Source organism: Adiantum capillus-veneris, chromosome 5 (assembly GCF_014529385.1).
Source record: "Adiantum capillus-veneris isolate H3 chromosome 5, ASM1452938v2, whole genome shotgun sequence".
NCBI classification, from domain to species: Eukaryota; Viridiplantae; Streptophyta; class Polypodiopsida; order Polypodiales; family Pteridaceae; genus Adiantum; species Adiantum capillus-veneris.
The window spans coordinates 1,457,552-1,473,669 of NC_140935.1; positions in this window are offsets into that span (position 1 = coordinate 1,457,552).

Sequence of the window (16,118 nt, forward strand, 5' to 3'; positions counted from 1 at the left end):
TGTGAGGTTTTTTGAATCTGAGCACTGGGAGCCGGGTTACCCAGTGTGAGGTGGATTAGGTTGTTGGAGGTTCCCATTTGTGGCCTCGCCATAGGATATGTATAGACAGATATAGTTGCTTTGACGTCAAGTTGGAAATCATTCAACAATTTCTTTGAGTAGCGTATGTCAGTTTATGCCCATTCAACACTCTTTGTTGACTTATGTATTGTTTTTGGCTCAGTTTTTCTTGAGATTTTGATCTTTGTATGCAGAGGAGACTCTACTGGATTTCTCCCACACTGATTTCTCCCTCAAGTCCTCGAGTTTTCTTATATCACTCTTTTGCATTTACCTTACAGTGATTTTGTTGAGTTTCTTGTTGAGATTTTGATCTTTGTGCAAAAGATACTCTGCCAAAATTTTCACAAATTTCGCCATAAATTCCTAGTCTCACTCTCTTGCATTTTCTCTTGTTACTCACGGTTGGAAATTCTGAGACAGAAGAGTATTATATCAAGAACTTTGATGGCACAAACTTCACAATTTGCAAGTAGCGTATACTTGATGTCTTAGTCAATAAAGGCCTTGCAACGCCATTGAAATGGTGTTTACACTAATTATGAGTGGGAGGAGATTGATGCTCTTGTTATGACGACCATTCTCCTATGCCTTGGTGAGTCCATTTTCTTTACGATTATGGACAAGACTATTGCAAAAGAATTATGGGAATCATGATGCTCAGCTTGGGATGGTAAGAGTTCATCAAACAAAGTGTTTTTAATGAAGAAGCTTATGTGGTTGAATATGAAAGGGGGTAGTAGTGTCAGTTCGCATTTTGAACGAGTTCAATAGTGTTTTCACACATTTGACTTGTAAAGGACTGAATTTCAATCATGAAACGAAAGCCATTTTCTTGTTATACTCTTTGCATGTATCATGAGATACGTTTAACTCTACCCCTCAAGAAAAGCTTGTTTTGAGTGATGCTACTAGTACTTTGCTCACAGAAGAGATTCAACGTCAATCTCTTGACACTAGTGGGCATGGTGATACATATATGGCTAGTGGAAGTAGCCATAAAAATCATCAATGGCAAAGAGGTTGTAGTCGCAATCACGATCATTCTCAGGATTACAAGAATGCACGTAGTAAGAGCACAAGGAGTGGCTCTCCAGTTATGCTTCTACACATGGTTCAGTTAAGCTAGGTGATTTTCATCAACTTGAGATATATGGCATTGGAGATGTTAAGTTGTGTATGCATAATGGTACTGAGTTCATGCTTCAAGGTGTTAGATATGCGCCAAAGCTATCTAAGATCTTGGTTTCAGTAGGATAGCTTGATGATCTTGGATACATTACATTGTTTGGTAATGGTTCCTAGATTATCAGAAAAGGTAACTTGGTCATGCTCAAAGGCCAAAAGTTTAGCTCATTATACTCCTTGTATGTCTCTTATGTGAAAAAGAACTCTATCTATGCAGCCAAGCTACCTTCTACTGAGTTGTGGCATAGTTGGCTTGGTCATATGAGTTCGAAGGGAATGAATCATTTATATCGTGCTGGCTATGTCCTTGTGTTAAGATATTTTGATTTTAGCTTGTCTAGGCATTGCATATACGAGAAACGGACTAGGCTTACTACTTCGTCATTAGATCAATAGTTAGGGAATACTCTAGATTTGGTCCATAGCAATCTATGTGGGTCTATGCCGCATAAATCTCTAGGGGGGGCATTATATTTCTTGACTTTCATAGATGACTCTACTCGAAAGGTGTGGGTCTACCTCTTGAAGAGGAAAAACAAAGTTCTTGCCACGTTCCAGAAGTTCTTAACTATGTTTGAGAACCATCCAGGCAAGAAGTTGAAGGCTTTGCACACTGACAATGGGGGAGAGTATGTCTTCAGTGAGTTCAAGAGTTTTTGTAGCAAACCAGGCATTAGGAGATAATTTACACCGTACTGTTACCAGATACATGTGGTAGTGATGTCTGTGAACACACTAGGACCGCCGGGGCATTTTTTCCCTCTTTAGGAGGTTTTTTTCCCCCGTGCATTGTATATACGCCCATCACTCTAGGGCTATCTATCTTTCCATTGCATACTAAGAAACACTCTCCATTGTGTGCCTTGAGCTTCCTTCGTCTTCTCCAAGCTGTGTGCGTTTCTCTGCAACCCTAATTCCAACAATTGGTATCAAAGCAGGTTGCGTCCTCTCGGGCTTAGTCGCCAGCTGCTCCAGCACATGCGTGCTCATTTTCTCTGATTTTAGTGAGCTTTGGCAAGCGTTCGCAAGTCGACAAAAATTTCGAGAGAACTCGTAGAGCTCAGTTTGCTCAGATTTCTGATTCGGGCTCATTTCGGCCTCCGTTTCCACTACAGGCAGTACTGCACAAGCTATTTCGTCATTTTGTGCAGAGTTTCTGTCAGTGCCATTTTGCATAACAGGTGCCTTACAGTCTTCTACGGTTTGTGCTATATAGCACGTGTTGTTCCCGCTCCGTTTCTCCTATTTTCGGGCAGTTTTCACATCAGGTGTAGCATTTACCATGGCTGACAACAACACACATGTGTTCAAGATGTTTGCTGCTGAGGACAGGTTGGATGGGGATAACTACCCTATCTGGGCTTATATGATGCAACATGTTCTTGTGTCAAAGGGCGTCTAGAACATTGTGCAGGGCATTGATGTACGTCCTGGTTCTGAGGATGCAGTCGATGTTGAGGATGTTGCAGGTCTTGCTGCAAGGATTGCAGCTATTAGAGTTGTTTTGCCTACAACAGAACAAGCTCGTTGGGATGTAAAGGATGCGCAGGCTCATGCATTGATTGCGTTGTCTGTGAAGCGCACCATTGTTCCTCACATCCGTTCAACAAAATTTGCAAAACAAGCTTGGGATATTTTGGCTGGTCTTTATGCAAGTCGTAATGAGGCTAAAATTTCTTTGCAGCGTAAAGAGTTGGAGTCGAAGATTATGCATGAGGAAGATGATATGGACACTTTCCTTGCTAGTGTCAAGGATATCAATGAGCAACTTATTTCTACAGGTGAAGTCATCTCAAACAGTTCCCTTGTGCAGACTGTTCTTGATGCCTTACCAGATTCTTACCAGACTTTTGCTAGTACTTGGAGACTTATGACCCAAGGAAATCCAGAAGTTGTCAAGTTTGATGCATTATGCACATTGCTGTTGCAAGAGTCACTTTCCAAAAAAAAAAAAGGACTAGACAGCGTGCAGTTGAACAGGCTTTTATTGCTTCTCAAAGAAAGGGTGGTAATAGCAATGCAGCCACTTCTTATGGTTCTGTTGCGAGTGGCAAAGCTTCTGTTCCTAATGCTTCTGCTGGTAGCACTTCTTCTGGCAATTCTAGTGATAAGGGCAAAAAGAAGATGCGTTGCCATTATTGTAAAGCTAATGATCACTTGATCAAGCAGTGTCCTAAGTTGAAGGCCAAAGAGGCTAAGAAGAAAGAGGGTGGTTCCACTGCAAATGCTGGTTCCACTACAAATGCAACCATTGTTGAGTCTTCTGTGAAAGGAGACTATGTTGTTGATGTTGATGCAGAATGGGCTTTTAGCACAGAGTGCACTTACAATCCTGCTGTCCATGATGCATGCTTGTCAGTTGCTGCAGATTCACATGTGTGGTATTTCGACAGTGGTGCTACAAAGCATATTACCTCACATCGTGAATTATTTACCTCTCTTGAGTTTGTCCCTCATGGGAATTCAGTCACTTGTGCCAACAATGCCTCTTATCCGGTTCAGGGAGTTGGAAGGATTGTGCTTATTGCTGCAAATGGCAGTTCCTTCACACTTGTTGATACACTTTATGTACCTGGGATCAAAAAGAATCTTTTGTCTGTATCTACCCTTGCTAGACTTGGACTTGTAGTCAAATTTGTGGATGACGGGTGTACAGTTCATGATCTCAGTTTTGATGATGAAATTGTTGCATCTAGCCTTTTGTGCCGTGGGTTGTATAAGCTCACTTTGTATGACAAGTGTGGACAAAATTTTGCAAATGCTGTTGCAGATTCAAGGGCTATTTTAGATGCAAAACTTTGGCATGCACATTTTGGTCATCTGAATTTTGCTAGTTTGCTACGTTTGCAGAAATCTGATATGGTTGCTTCTTTGCCCCCTCTTGAAGCACCTACCAAACATGTTTGTGAAGGCTGTATTTTGGGTAAGATGCAGCGTTCTAAGTTTCCAAAGGATGGTTCAGTTCGGGCCACATGCAGGTTGCAGCTTGTGTATAGTGGTGTTTGTGGGCCCATGCAAACTCCGTCCTTGGGCAATTACCTTTACTTCATGACTTTCATTGATAATTACTCTAGGAATGCATGGGTATTTCTGCTTAAAGCGAAGTCCGAAGTTTTTATGTGCTTCAAACAATTTTTGGCTATGGTTGAAAACGTCTCAAAATGTACTATGGGCACCCTCCGTTCCGATCGAGGGGGGGAGTGTATGTCTCATGAATTCAATGCATTTCTGGCTAGTCGTGGGATAAAACACCAATGTACAGTGCCTTATACACCTCATCAAAATGGTGTTGCTAAGAGGAAAAACAGGTCACTTACGGAAATGGCATGATGTATGGTCAAAAGTCAAGCTTTGCCGCATTCTTTTTGGCCATCATGTTGCCACTTATGTACTTAACAGGTGTCCTACAAAAGCTTTGCAGTCTATCACTCCATATGAAGCATGGCATGATAGAAAGCCTTCTATTGAGCACATGAGTGATTTTGGTTGTTTGGCATATGCTTTGGTGCCACAAGTGCTGCGCAAAAAATTGGATGATAAGGCTGTCAAATGTATTTTTGTTGGTTATAGTGCTGAAATCAAAGGTTACAGGTTGTATCATCTGCAAACAAAACGTATTCTGGTTTCTCGGGATGTAGTGTTTGTGGAAGATTCTGTTCAGCCCTTGCTATCATGTACTAGAGACAGTAATGTAAGCTCACAGGACATTTATGACACTTTTTTGCCTCTTTTCAGTGGTGGAAATACGAATGTAAGTTCCAATGAGGCAAATGTACAGCCTATGGGGGTTTATGAAAATGTTACAGATCAGCCTATTACTGATGCAGATGTACATGATGTACTTGATGAGAAAAGGGTTGAAAATGAGGAGGCTAGAGGTATGCCAAAATGGCTAGAGCACACTTTGCATGACAGTAAATTGGATGCACCTTTGTCTAGTCGTACTCGTTTAGGCTCTCACCATGCATCTTATGCATCAGATTGTTATGCTTTGGCTGTGTCTAGCTTGCATGATGTTGAGGAACCTCTGTCTTTTGATGAAGCACAGAATTCAGAAAATTGGATGGCTGCCATGCAATCAGAATATGATGCACTTATAGAAAATGACACATGGACTTTATGTGATTTGCCTCCTGGAAAAAAGTCCATTGGTATGAAGTGGGTTTACAAGTGGTGAGATCGATCACCCTAAGGCTCGACTTGTTTCAAAGGGTTATGCACAACAAAAAGGCATAGATTATGAAGAGACTTTTGCTCCCACTTGTCGTATGACTAATGTGCATTTTCTATGTGCATTGTCAGCTTATTTTGGTTGGGATGCACATCAATCAGACATTGTTACTGCTTTCTTGAATGGTGACATATTTGAGGAAGTTTAGTAACGCAGCCTCGCGGTTTTGTCATAAAGGGACAAGAGGACAAAGTGTGCAGATGTAAGAAAGCTTTGTATGGGTTGAAGCAATCTCCTCGTGCTTGGTATGAGAAAGTTGACACTCATTTGGTCAAACGAGGCTTTCGTAATAGTCCAACAGAAAGCACATTGTATGTAAAGCGTGAGGGTGATTGTTAACCCTCATGGCACACGGACACCCTATCACCTACGACGGACGTGTATTATGTATTCGATAGAGTCAGGTACTGGGCTTGTCGGTCCAATAGGGAAAGGTAGAGTGATCACCGATGAGAGGCGCACTTTAACTTGGACATTCAAGGGATTAGTTGGTTAAGCATGGGCGCCCAAGTGTGAATGGGGTGAGCTCCTATAAAAGCCAACTAAACCTAATTTTTACTCATTCTCTCATTTGTGCAATTGAAGAGTGCTCTTGCTCCATCTCCATCTTCTTCTTCTTCTTCACCTCCTTGTGTGTGTGTGTGTGAGAGAGAGAGAGAGAGAGGGAGAGTGTGTGTGCGATCGAGCATTACGAAGGCACGACGGCGGCGAAGCGGTTGAGCGCAGCACGACTGCAGCTTCTTCTTCATCGCGGCGAGGAATCCACCACGAAGGCGAGCGTAGAGCGGTGAGTGACACACCCTTTGTTTTCTTGAGCTTGCTAGTTTAGGCTTGTTGTGTGCTTGGAGCCGTTTGTGGCTCGCATACGGTGTATTGGCAAGTCCCTTGCTTCGACAGTGCGGCAAGGAGCGCACAGTGATGTACTTCTCATTGTGGTTCTTTATGTCGATGATTTGCTGATCACTGGACCAAATGAGAGACATATTGCTGAATTTAAGGCTGATTTGAATGCTACTTTCAAGATAAAAGATTTGGGGCTGTTGCATCATTACTTGGGTATACAGTTTAAGCAGTGTGATGGTGGTATTGCCTTGTGTCAGAAAAGTTACATAGAGACATTGCTATGTAAGTTTGGACTTGAGGATTGCAAACCTATTGCCACTCCCATGGAAATAGGTTTGAAGTTGAGTCTACATGATGCTGGTGATCCTACTGATGTCACTCTTTACCAAACTGCTGTTGGCTGCCTCATTTATGTATGCAACACGAGGCTAGATATTCAGTTTGCAGTCTCACAGGTCAGCAGATTTATGCATAGCCCAGGGTCTAAGCATTGGCAGGCTGTCAAGAGGATTTTCCGCTACCTTAGTGGCACTTTACATCTTGGCTTGTTTTATCCCAAGGGGGGATCATTGTTGCCAAACTTACATGCTTTTTCGCACTAAGATTGGGCTGGTTGTTTTGACTGCGAGTTTCCACAAGTGGTTTTTGTTTCATGCTTGGCAGTTCATGTATATCATGGTTGAGCAAGAAGCAACCTACTGTGGCCACTTCGAGTTGTGAGGCTGAGTACAGGGTAGTCTTCACAGCTACGGTTGAGTGTGTATGGCTCAGACGCTGACGGGAGAAAAGCGAACCCCGAACCTCGACGGCCTCTAAAACGCCGGGGGCCGAATGGCGCGCCTCGAGCCTGTCACGGTAAAGCGAACAAGGGGCACCACCTAGCTTTGAGCGGCTAGGACACAAACAACACACCACCATAACAAAGTTTTCATCCAAGAGAGATGGATGCTTGGAGTAATGGTGAAGAGGAAGGGGAATGAGATCAAATTAGAGAGAGAGAGAGAGAGAGAGAGAGAGAGAGAGAGAGAGAGAGAGAGAGAGAGAGAGAGAGAGAGAGAGAGAGAGAGAGAGAGAGAGTATAGCGGCTTAGTACTTAGGCACCACAAAAGGATGGCGAATCCGCATACCCTTCATAGATACACAAGCTCACTCCAAACACAAGACTAGGTGGCGATTCCGCACACCTCACATGGGAAAAACATTGCAAGAAACATACTCACAAAACCTCAAGCGTTATTTAGAGAATAAGGTGATGAAATGGGGAGCATAGGGTAGGGGAAAGAGAAGGGATAGAGTGGTAGAGCACATGGCGGATAGGTGGGAGCTGATGGCGAAGACTCGCATGAGGGTTATGGCCATCATCCTTCATTTAGCTGCCCTTCATCTTCCATAGCCCAAGGGTGTAGAGGTCATGCTCAAGTCGAGCATGGTGACTGCGGTGATGGTGATGGTGTGTGTGTGCTAGGCACACACAGTGCATAGTGTACTCTCTGGTGATGTTGTGTGTGTCCTTAGTGTGATGGTGACCCCTCTTTATATAGGGAAGGAGGGGGGAGAAATTCTAGAATTTAGAAATGAAGAAATCATTATCTACACAGGCCATGTGACTGTGGGCCCCACTTGTCTGGCTGTGTGTATATGCGCCAGAACAGCAGTCTCATGAGAGAGAGACTAAGAGAGAGAGATGGGTTGATGAAAAAAATGGGAGGTGACATGGAGAATAAAGTAATTACAAGAGGGGAGTGTTTTCAGAGGTGAATCTGTGTGCAGATGTGTGTGAACACAAGAAAAATCAGGTAACCATTGGGTGGGGATGGGTCTGTGGGCACCTTTTTCAGTGAAACTGAGTGTGTGTGTGAGTGTGGGGGAGGTTATCTGGCTACAGGATAGGAGACATGGCTCTCTTTAGAGAGAGAGGGGGATATTTGGGTCATGGGATATGATAGGAGAGAGAAAGGGGGGGTGGGGTATACTGTTTTGGAAGATAGGAGAGGTGGGTGAGGGTGCATTATTGGTAAGGACAGGGGGTGGGGTAGCTTGAGGGGAGAGAGAAAGGAGAAAGGACAAGGGGAAGAGAGAGGGGGTTGACCTTTTGAGTGGAGGAGAGGAAAAGGGACACACGGTGGGCCAACAGTGAAGAAAAAGGAGGCAGGGTGGGGATGGGCTGCCCCGCAGGCACAAGGTGGCCTATTTTACCTTTCTCACTTATTTACATACTCATAATTTATTTATTTTCTTACTTTTCCAATGCCTTTTATCACTCCCTCCCTAAGAGGGGGTTTCCATGGGGTGGGGAAGAGAGAAGAGGGGTATGGGAGCCTGGCTTGTGAAAAGCCCCCATCAACGCCTTATGGCTTATTTGGGTGTTGGACAGGACACTACCAACACTATCTACACTGACAGTCAGAGCGCATTGGCAGTTGCGAGGAACCCAGTTTTTCAAGCTCGCACAAAGCACATTGAGGTGCATTACCACTATGTCAGGGAGAGGCTCTCAGTAGGAGAGATCAGCTTGGCTTATGTGCCAACACAGGACAACCTTGCAGATCTTTTCACAAAGGCATTGTCTCGTGAGAAGCTTGAAGCTTTCCTCAAAGCTTTGGGCTTACTCCCCTTTGTGGACTGATCATATCCTTAGGGCATGGCACTTCCCTTTACTCATGTGCCAGCTCTCGTTCACCGCATCACTCCACGGGGGATTTGTTACCATATACACGTGGTAGTGATGTGTGTGAACACACTAGGACCGCCGGGGGCATTTTTTCCCTCTTTAGGAGGTTTTTTTCCCCCCGTGCATTATATATACGCCCATCACTCTAGGGCTATCTATCTTTCCATTGGATACTAAGAAACACTCTCCATTGTGTGCCTTGAGCTTCCTTCTCCAAGCTGTGTGCGTTTCTCTGCAACCCTAATTCCAACACGTACACACCTGCTTAGAATGAATCTGTTGAGTGTATGAATAGAACTATTTAGGAGAGGGTCACTTCCATGCTATCTATGAAAACTTTATCTCAAGATTTTTGGGGAGAGGTTGTTATGGCAGCGGTGCATATAATCAATAAGTCGCCTAGCATACCGTTCGACTATAAAATTCCACAACAGATGTGGATAGATAGATTACACTTGTTTGGGTGTGAGGCATTCTCACATGTGCTTAAAGCGCTTAGAAAGAAGCGGAACCCAAAGTCACACAAATGCATCTTCATTGGCTATGGTGTAGATGAAGAGATGGATTATTGTCTTTGGTACTTGGAATATCGAAGATTTGTTCGTAGCTCACAAGTAATATTTAATGAATCAAAGATGCATAGATAGCCTGTAAAAGAGGTTGAGTATCGCAAAGTGAGATTTGAGGACATAGCCTCAAGTCCAATTATGAAAATAGCTCAGTCTACTAACGATGTACCTACCACTAGTTTCTCTAGAGAGAGCTAATGAGAGCAGATTCTAGCAGTCACGCAGTGAGGATATCTACAAATGTCTCTCGTTCCCTTGAGCGTTTTTAGCCAGGATTAGACTATTTTTGGTCACCGAGACTGCGGAGAGTCTACCTGCTACCAAGAGGCTATTGCGATGGAAGATAGCATGAAGTGGGAGCAAAAATACAGTCCGACTATAACTCGATTATGGCAAACAAAACTTGGGAATAACAGAGTTTCCAGAAGGCAAACAAGACTTTCCATGCAAATGGGTGTATAAGAAGAAGTACACGGCAGAAGATCTTGATCTTAAGTATAAGGCTAGATTGGTTGTTAAGGGTTTCAAGCAAAAGAAAGGCATGGAATTTGATGAGATTTTTTCTCCACTAGTCAAGATGACTACATTGCTTCTTGTACTTGGACTAGTAGCCACTAAGGACATGTGTTAACCCTCACGGTTCACGGACACCCCATCACCTACGACGGACGTGTATTATGTATTTGGTAGAGTCAGGTACCGGGCTTGTCGGACCAATAGGAAAAGGGTAAGAGTGATCGCCGATGAGAGGCGCACTCTAACTGGGACATTCAAGGGATTAGTTGGCTAAGCATGGGCGCCCAAGTGTGAATGGGGTGAGCTCATATAAAAGCCAACAGAAGAGTGCTCTTGCTCCATCTCCATCTCCATCTTCTTCTTCTTCACCTCCTTGTGTGTGTGTGTATGTGAGAGAGAGAGAGAGAGGGAGAGTGTGTGTGCGATCGAGCATTACGAAGGCACGACGGCGGCGAAGCGGTTGAGCGCGGCACGACTGCAGCTTCTTCTTCATCGCGGCGAGGAATCCACCACGAAGGCGAGCGTAGAGTGGTGAGTGACACACCCTTTGCTTTCTTGAGCTTGCTAGTTTAGGCTTGTTGTGTGCTTGGAGCCATTTGTGGCTCGCACACGGTGTATCGGCAAGTCCCTTGCTTCGACAGTGCGGCAAGGAGCGCACATTTTTGGCGCCGCTGCCGGGGAATCGCCCTGCACTAAGCCCAAGAGGCACTTTGTGCTTCTCCTATGAGTTGTTTGTAGTAGGAAAGAAGAGGAAGAGGAAGAGGAATGAGTTGTTTTTCTGTAAGTTGTTAATTTCTGTGTTGTCTGCAAGTTTTGTGATTTCTGCATAATGTTGTGTTTTCTGTTTGCACACAGTCTTTGCACAATTAGTAGTCGTTAGCTTGTTTGCAGTGAATGAATAAGTAGGAAGGCAGTTAGCCATTTCTGTTTGCACACAGTCTGTACACAGTTTTCTGTCAAAGTTTAGCTACACACAGTCTTTGCACAGTAAGGTAGTGAGAGAGGAAGTAGGTGGACAGTTAGCTCACTGTCAGTAAGCAGTTAGCAGGTTAGTCAGTGGTTAGCAGCACTGTTAGTAAGTAGATAAGGTAGTGAGCTGTCTGTGAGCTGTTGACTGAGAGGTTAGGTAGGTGACAGTGTGTGTGGCCAAGAAAGGGTCACCTAAACCGCGCGCGGTCATCGCAAAAAAAAAAACTTAAAAAAAAATTAATTTTTTTATTAAAAAAACCGAAAATATTTAAGCGTGAGTGACTGGGGGGCTACACTAAAATTTTGATCGGGATCGGGATCATTTTCCCAAGCCCAGGCACAAGCCTCAATCCTTGGTTTTATGATATATACTAGACTCACTCTTATATGTATAACCTACCCCCTCAAGAGGGAATGAGAGCATGTGGGGCAAGTCCTCCACTCTCCTCCCTTCTCTTCCCACTTGCACCCTTAGACTTTCTAATTTAGGCCTAGTTCCCTACTAGAAATTGACGGTTTTAGGGATTCCGAGGGCATAAAGTGACCAAACGGAGGGCTGTAAAGCACGGCATGTCCCTCTGACAGAGACGCTCGTTTTGAGCTATCATACGTTCTATTCTATAGCTGGGTCAGAAAAAAAGAACCAAAAAATCAAAAAATAAATAAATAAGAAAAGACTTGGGTTGCAAAACACCCAAAATTACTAGGTGAGCAGCCTTCACGGGCCCTCACGGACACTTCTAGGGGATCCAAGTCATATGAACCTACGCTCTGGACGAGTGTTAGAGCACGAGCATATTGGTAGTGCCTCCATTTACGCGGGCACCCATTATTCCTCCACCCTAGGTTCTGGACCTTCGGCCGGGACTCAAGGTAGCGGGACCCAAGATCCTCATATCGCGTCTAGTGATTTTTCCTCTGACTATGAAGTCATGGAGGGGTATCCTACACCAAACCCTGATAGTTCAAGTCAAGACATGCATGCCATGGACCCACGGCCCGGGTCCAGCGTGTTTAGCCGCTTAAAAGAGACCCTTAGTAGAGCTACTCGCTCCGAACATGCGGTTAATGAAATAAATGAAGGGAGTGGGGAAGTAAATTCGTCATTCATGCCTAAAATGGACCCTATGCTTCTTGAGAGTGTGCATGTGAATGTTCCATCCACTGCACCTCCTGATCCTTTAGGACTATCTCCCTCTGAGGTTTTACTACCCGATGGTAGGAGTCTTGCCGAAGTACAAGAGATCGAACGATATATGCAAGCAACAAGGGAGAGGGAAATTGAGAACCTACGAAGGCTAGAACAAAGTCGAGCCCTGAAATCAAAGGCTCCTATGACAACAATCTTGCCAGCCGAGCAACCGAGTGCTCCCAAGGTAGCAGTCACGGAGGGGCAAGCTATGGGGAGCAATAATGCTTCCACTTCAAGGGAAACCTCCAGCACGCCAGGCCTAGATGGGATATTCCTAAACGAAAATTGGAAGTATGACCTACAAGAAGAAGCTTTAACTGATCGGTACACAGGGAGGACACACCTATCACGTGGGTTGGTTAGATGTTCTACAATCCACATCGGGCGCTACTAGCATAGATGAGCAACAACAGAAAGTCTGTGATGTCCTCCATAGGATTGTCGAGTTAGAAAGACAGAACACAGGGATCAACATGCCTTCAACAGGCCTAATGAGATTCTTGGATACGGGAAAGGCCAACCAACCAACCCTATCACAAATGGAGACTCCCTCAGTGAGCCCCATTGATCCTCCATATGTTGTTTCGCCAAGGGCCTCAGTACAATCTGAGCCCACAAGTGGCAGCTTTACCTTCCCAGATCTAGCTCATCTTTCTCTTAATGACACTACGGCTACCATGCATATCCCAATGGTGAGCATGACAAGAAGTACACCATGGAGTTCATTTGTTAACACTGCGTGGATGCCTAGTAGCACAGTGCCCCCAACTATACCTACATGTATGTATCAATCATGTGCACCTGTCGTACCTCAGCCTCATGTAGCTCCTACACCTCCGATTATTCCAAGAGCTTACAATCCACAATGGAATTATCCAAGCTCTTATACAAGTGGAGCCATGCCATTTAATAATAACATGCCATATCAGGCACCCCCTATGCCTAGGGCCACGCCTGTAAACTTTGGACCACCGTCTGGTACACCACCATACGAAATTTTGGACCCAAGAGCCGCGCGTATGCCAAGGCCAAGGCCAACTCCCATCTCACATGTGGTTCCAGGAGCACATACACCCATTATACCTGCTCAAATAGGAGATTTGGCAGCATTTGCTCAAACTATCGGTCGCTCTATTGTCTCTCTATTGGAAAACATGCGTAGTGCACCTGATAAAGAGCCTAGGAGCAAGGCAGTTCAAGTAGCTAAGCTCACATAGAAATTCAGTGGAGACGGAGATGCTAGAAAGCATATGGAAGTCTTTGAACATGTGTGCGATTCCTTGGAAGAGCACAATGAGCTACATAAGTGTAAGGCTTTGAGTTTGACCCTAAGCGGAAAGGCTGGAGATTGGTATAGAACCTTAAGAGTAGAAGAGAAAACGATCTACTCTACTCTTAGGAGACTGTTCTTAAAAGAATACATACGAGAGGGAGTACTTTGGGGTGTAGCCTCTCAACTCCAGAAAGCCCAACGATCGAGAAGAAGGTGAATCCGTGAGAGACTTCAGTAGTCGCCTAAAGAATTTGAATTCTCGATGCAATCCAAACGAGCGATTCAACAACAACCAATTGCTCGATAGATTCATTAGGGGACTACGACATGAAAGTATCTATAATGGCCTAGTCATTAGAGGTATCACTACTTGGGAAGCAGTCACCATGAATGTAATCCAATTGGAGGATAATTTAATGATTGCAGGAGAAAGAGTGTCTGCCGAGCCGAAGTCTAGTAGCTCGCAAGCATCAGGGCATGAGCCAATAAAGATAAAGCCAATCGTGAAAGAGCAAACGATATCTGAGATGACTTTGGCAGATCTCACCAAGGCCATCCAAGAAATCCTTAGGGGTAATTGTGCTCCACAAATCACTCATATGTATCCAAGAAGGGAGCAACAATGGTGCTCAATTTGCTTGGGCCCACATACTACAAGTGAATGCCCTACTTTCAGAGTAAAGTTTAACGGGACTTGTAACGTGTGTGGTAGGTATGGCCATCAAGCGAAGGATTGCCTAATGCTTAAATGCATCATGGAAAATAGACCGCCTATAGCTTGGGCAGACTCACCTCGAGTTCCTGCATTGATGCCTACCCCACCCATGGAGCAACAGTTGCCATTACAACACATGGTCCCTAGAACCCAAAATGTGGTCCAAACCACACCGTTGCCACCTCCAGTGCTAGGACCGCAACCCCCTCATCCAAGAGTTACACCTATGAACCAAATAGGTTGCGAGTCATCTAATACTTATGTAGATTGCGAAGAGGACATAGACTCTAGTATCACCTATGGAGTCGACATGCTTGAGGAGTGTCCCATGTACTATATGGAAGACCATTGGGGACAAATCAAACCGGTATATCAAGCTACTGCGCTAGCAGCAAGAGGCCAAAACATTAATAGTTTTGCCAGGAGACCACCTCTTCAGTGCTACGAATGTGGTGGACCACATCGAGTAGCTGAGTGCCCCATTAGAATGCAAAAGAATGCTACACTAATGCAAACAAGTCAAGGGAGTGCATTGGCAATGCCAATACTCATTTGTAATCGTTGTGGCATAGATCATTTGATCGCACAGTGTCCTAACAATCCAAACGCACCGAAAATCACACCATTGAACTTAATAGAGATTGTTGATGGGACACCACCAACTATAAACATAGCACCAGTGAATGCACTCACACGGTCGATGCTCCAAAAGCAAAATTACATCCTCGAAGAGAGAGATGCTGCATCCATTAGCCGAGCGAGAAAGACGAAAACACGAAGAAAGAAATCCCTTAATGCTTCTAGCTCAAAACCTAGTTCAAAGACTAACATAGGGACAGGAGAGGATCCCGTGTATATGAATGACCCTGAGGATGACTCAGATTCGATAGAGACCACGGAGACCAAAACTATTACTACAAAGGAAAAAGCCAGTGAGGAGGATCACGAGAGGGAATTACGACGAACACCAAAAGAGTATTCAAAGTTAAACCACCCAGTTGCGAACCCCCAAGATAAGCCACGAGAGACGAAAAATGAGGATTGCAAGAGAAAGATTGGAACCTATCCAAACCCAACAGTGGAAATTGAACGAGTCCAACAACTGAGGGGTTTGGTGGAAGAAACTCAACGAACATTAGAACCTGAACCCAAACATATCCAAATGTCAGACACAGTGTTTCCCACACAAGTTCAACCTCACAAGAACTACAGGCCGTTAGCTATACCCAGTATCATTCGGGAAGAGAGTGAGGGTAGGACATCTGGAAGTGGACACACACCCTTCCTACTAGAGAGAATGTTTGGTGAGGGAATACTAGACCCCCTTGAGGAAGTGGAGATTCCATATTCACCATTCTCTTGTCAGGGTCCTACGTCCCACAAGATGCCATTAAATGTTGCCAAATTGATGGATTTCATGTCTTCAGAAGTTAGAACCACCATCATGTCCAAACTATATAAAGACCCCGAGCTAGTCTCAGCTCTTCGAGCCTTCCTCAATGGAGAATTACAGGCCGGATTACCACAGTTTGCACATATGAACAAACCTGACTCGGTAATGAATGATGAGGAACATTTAGCACCACCATCTGACCTAGCAGGACATGAATCTGTAATTGAAGTACCCGTTAACAAGTTGGGGCAATACTTTGAAGGTGATGAATCTAATGCTACTCTACCAATCACTACTAAAGGATTAACTGTAAAGGGGGTCCTTGACGGTGGTGCGGGAGTCAGCATGGTGACAAAGAGTTGTTGGGAGTCTATGGGGCGACCTCACCTTGAAGCCACAAGCGTAGTGGTAAAAATGGCTAATGGATCTATTGTTACGCCTATTGGAATGCTAAAGGATCTCAGAATCAAGGTCTTGGGACACAAGGTAAGGCAAACT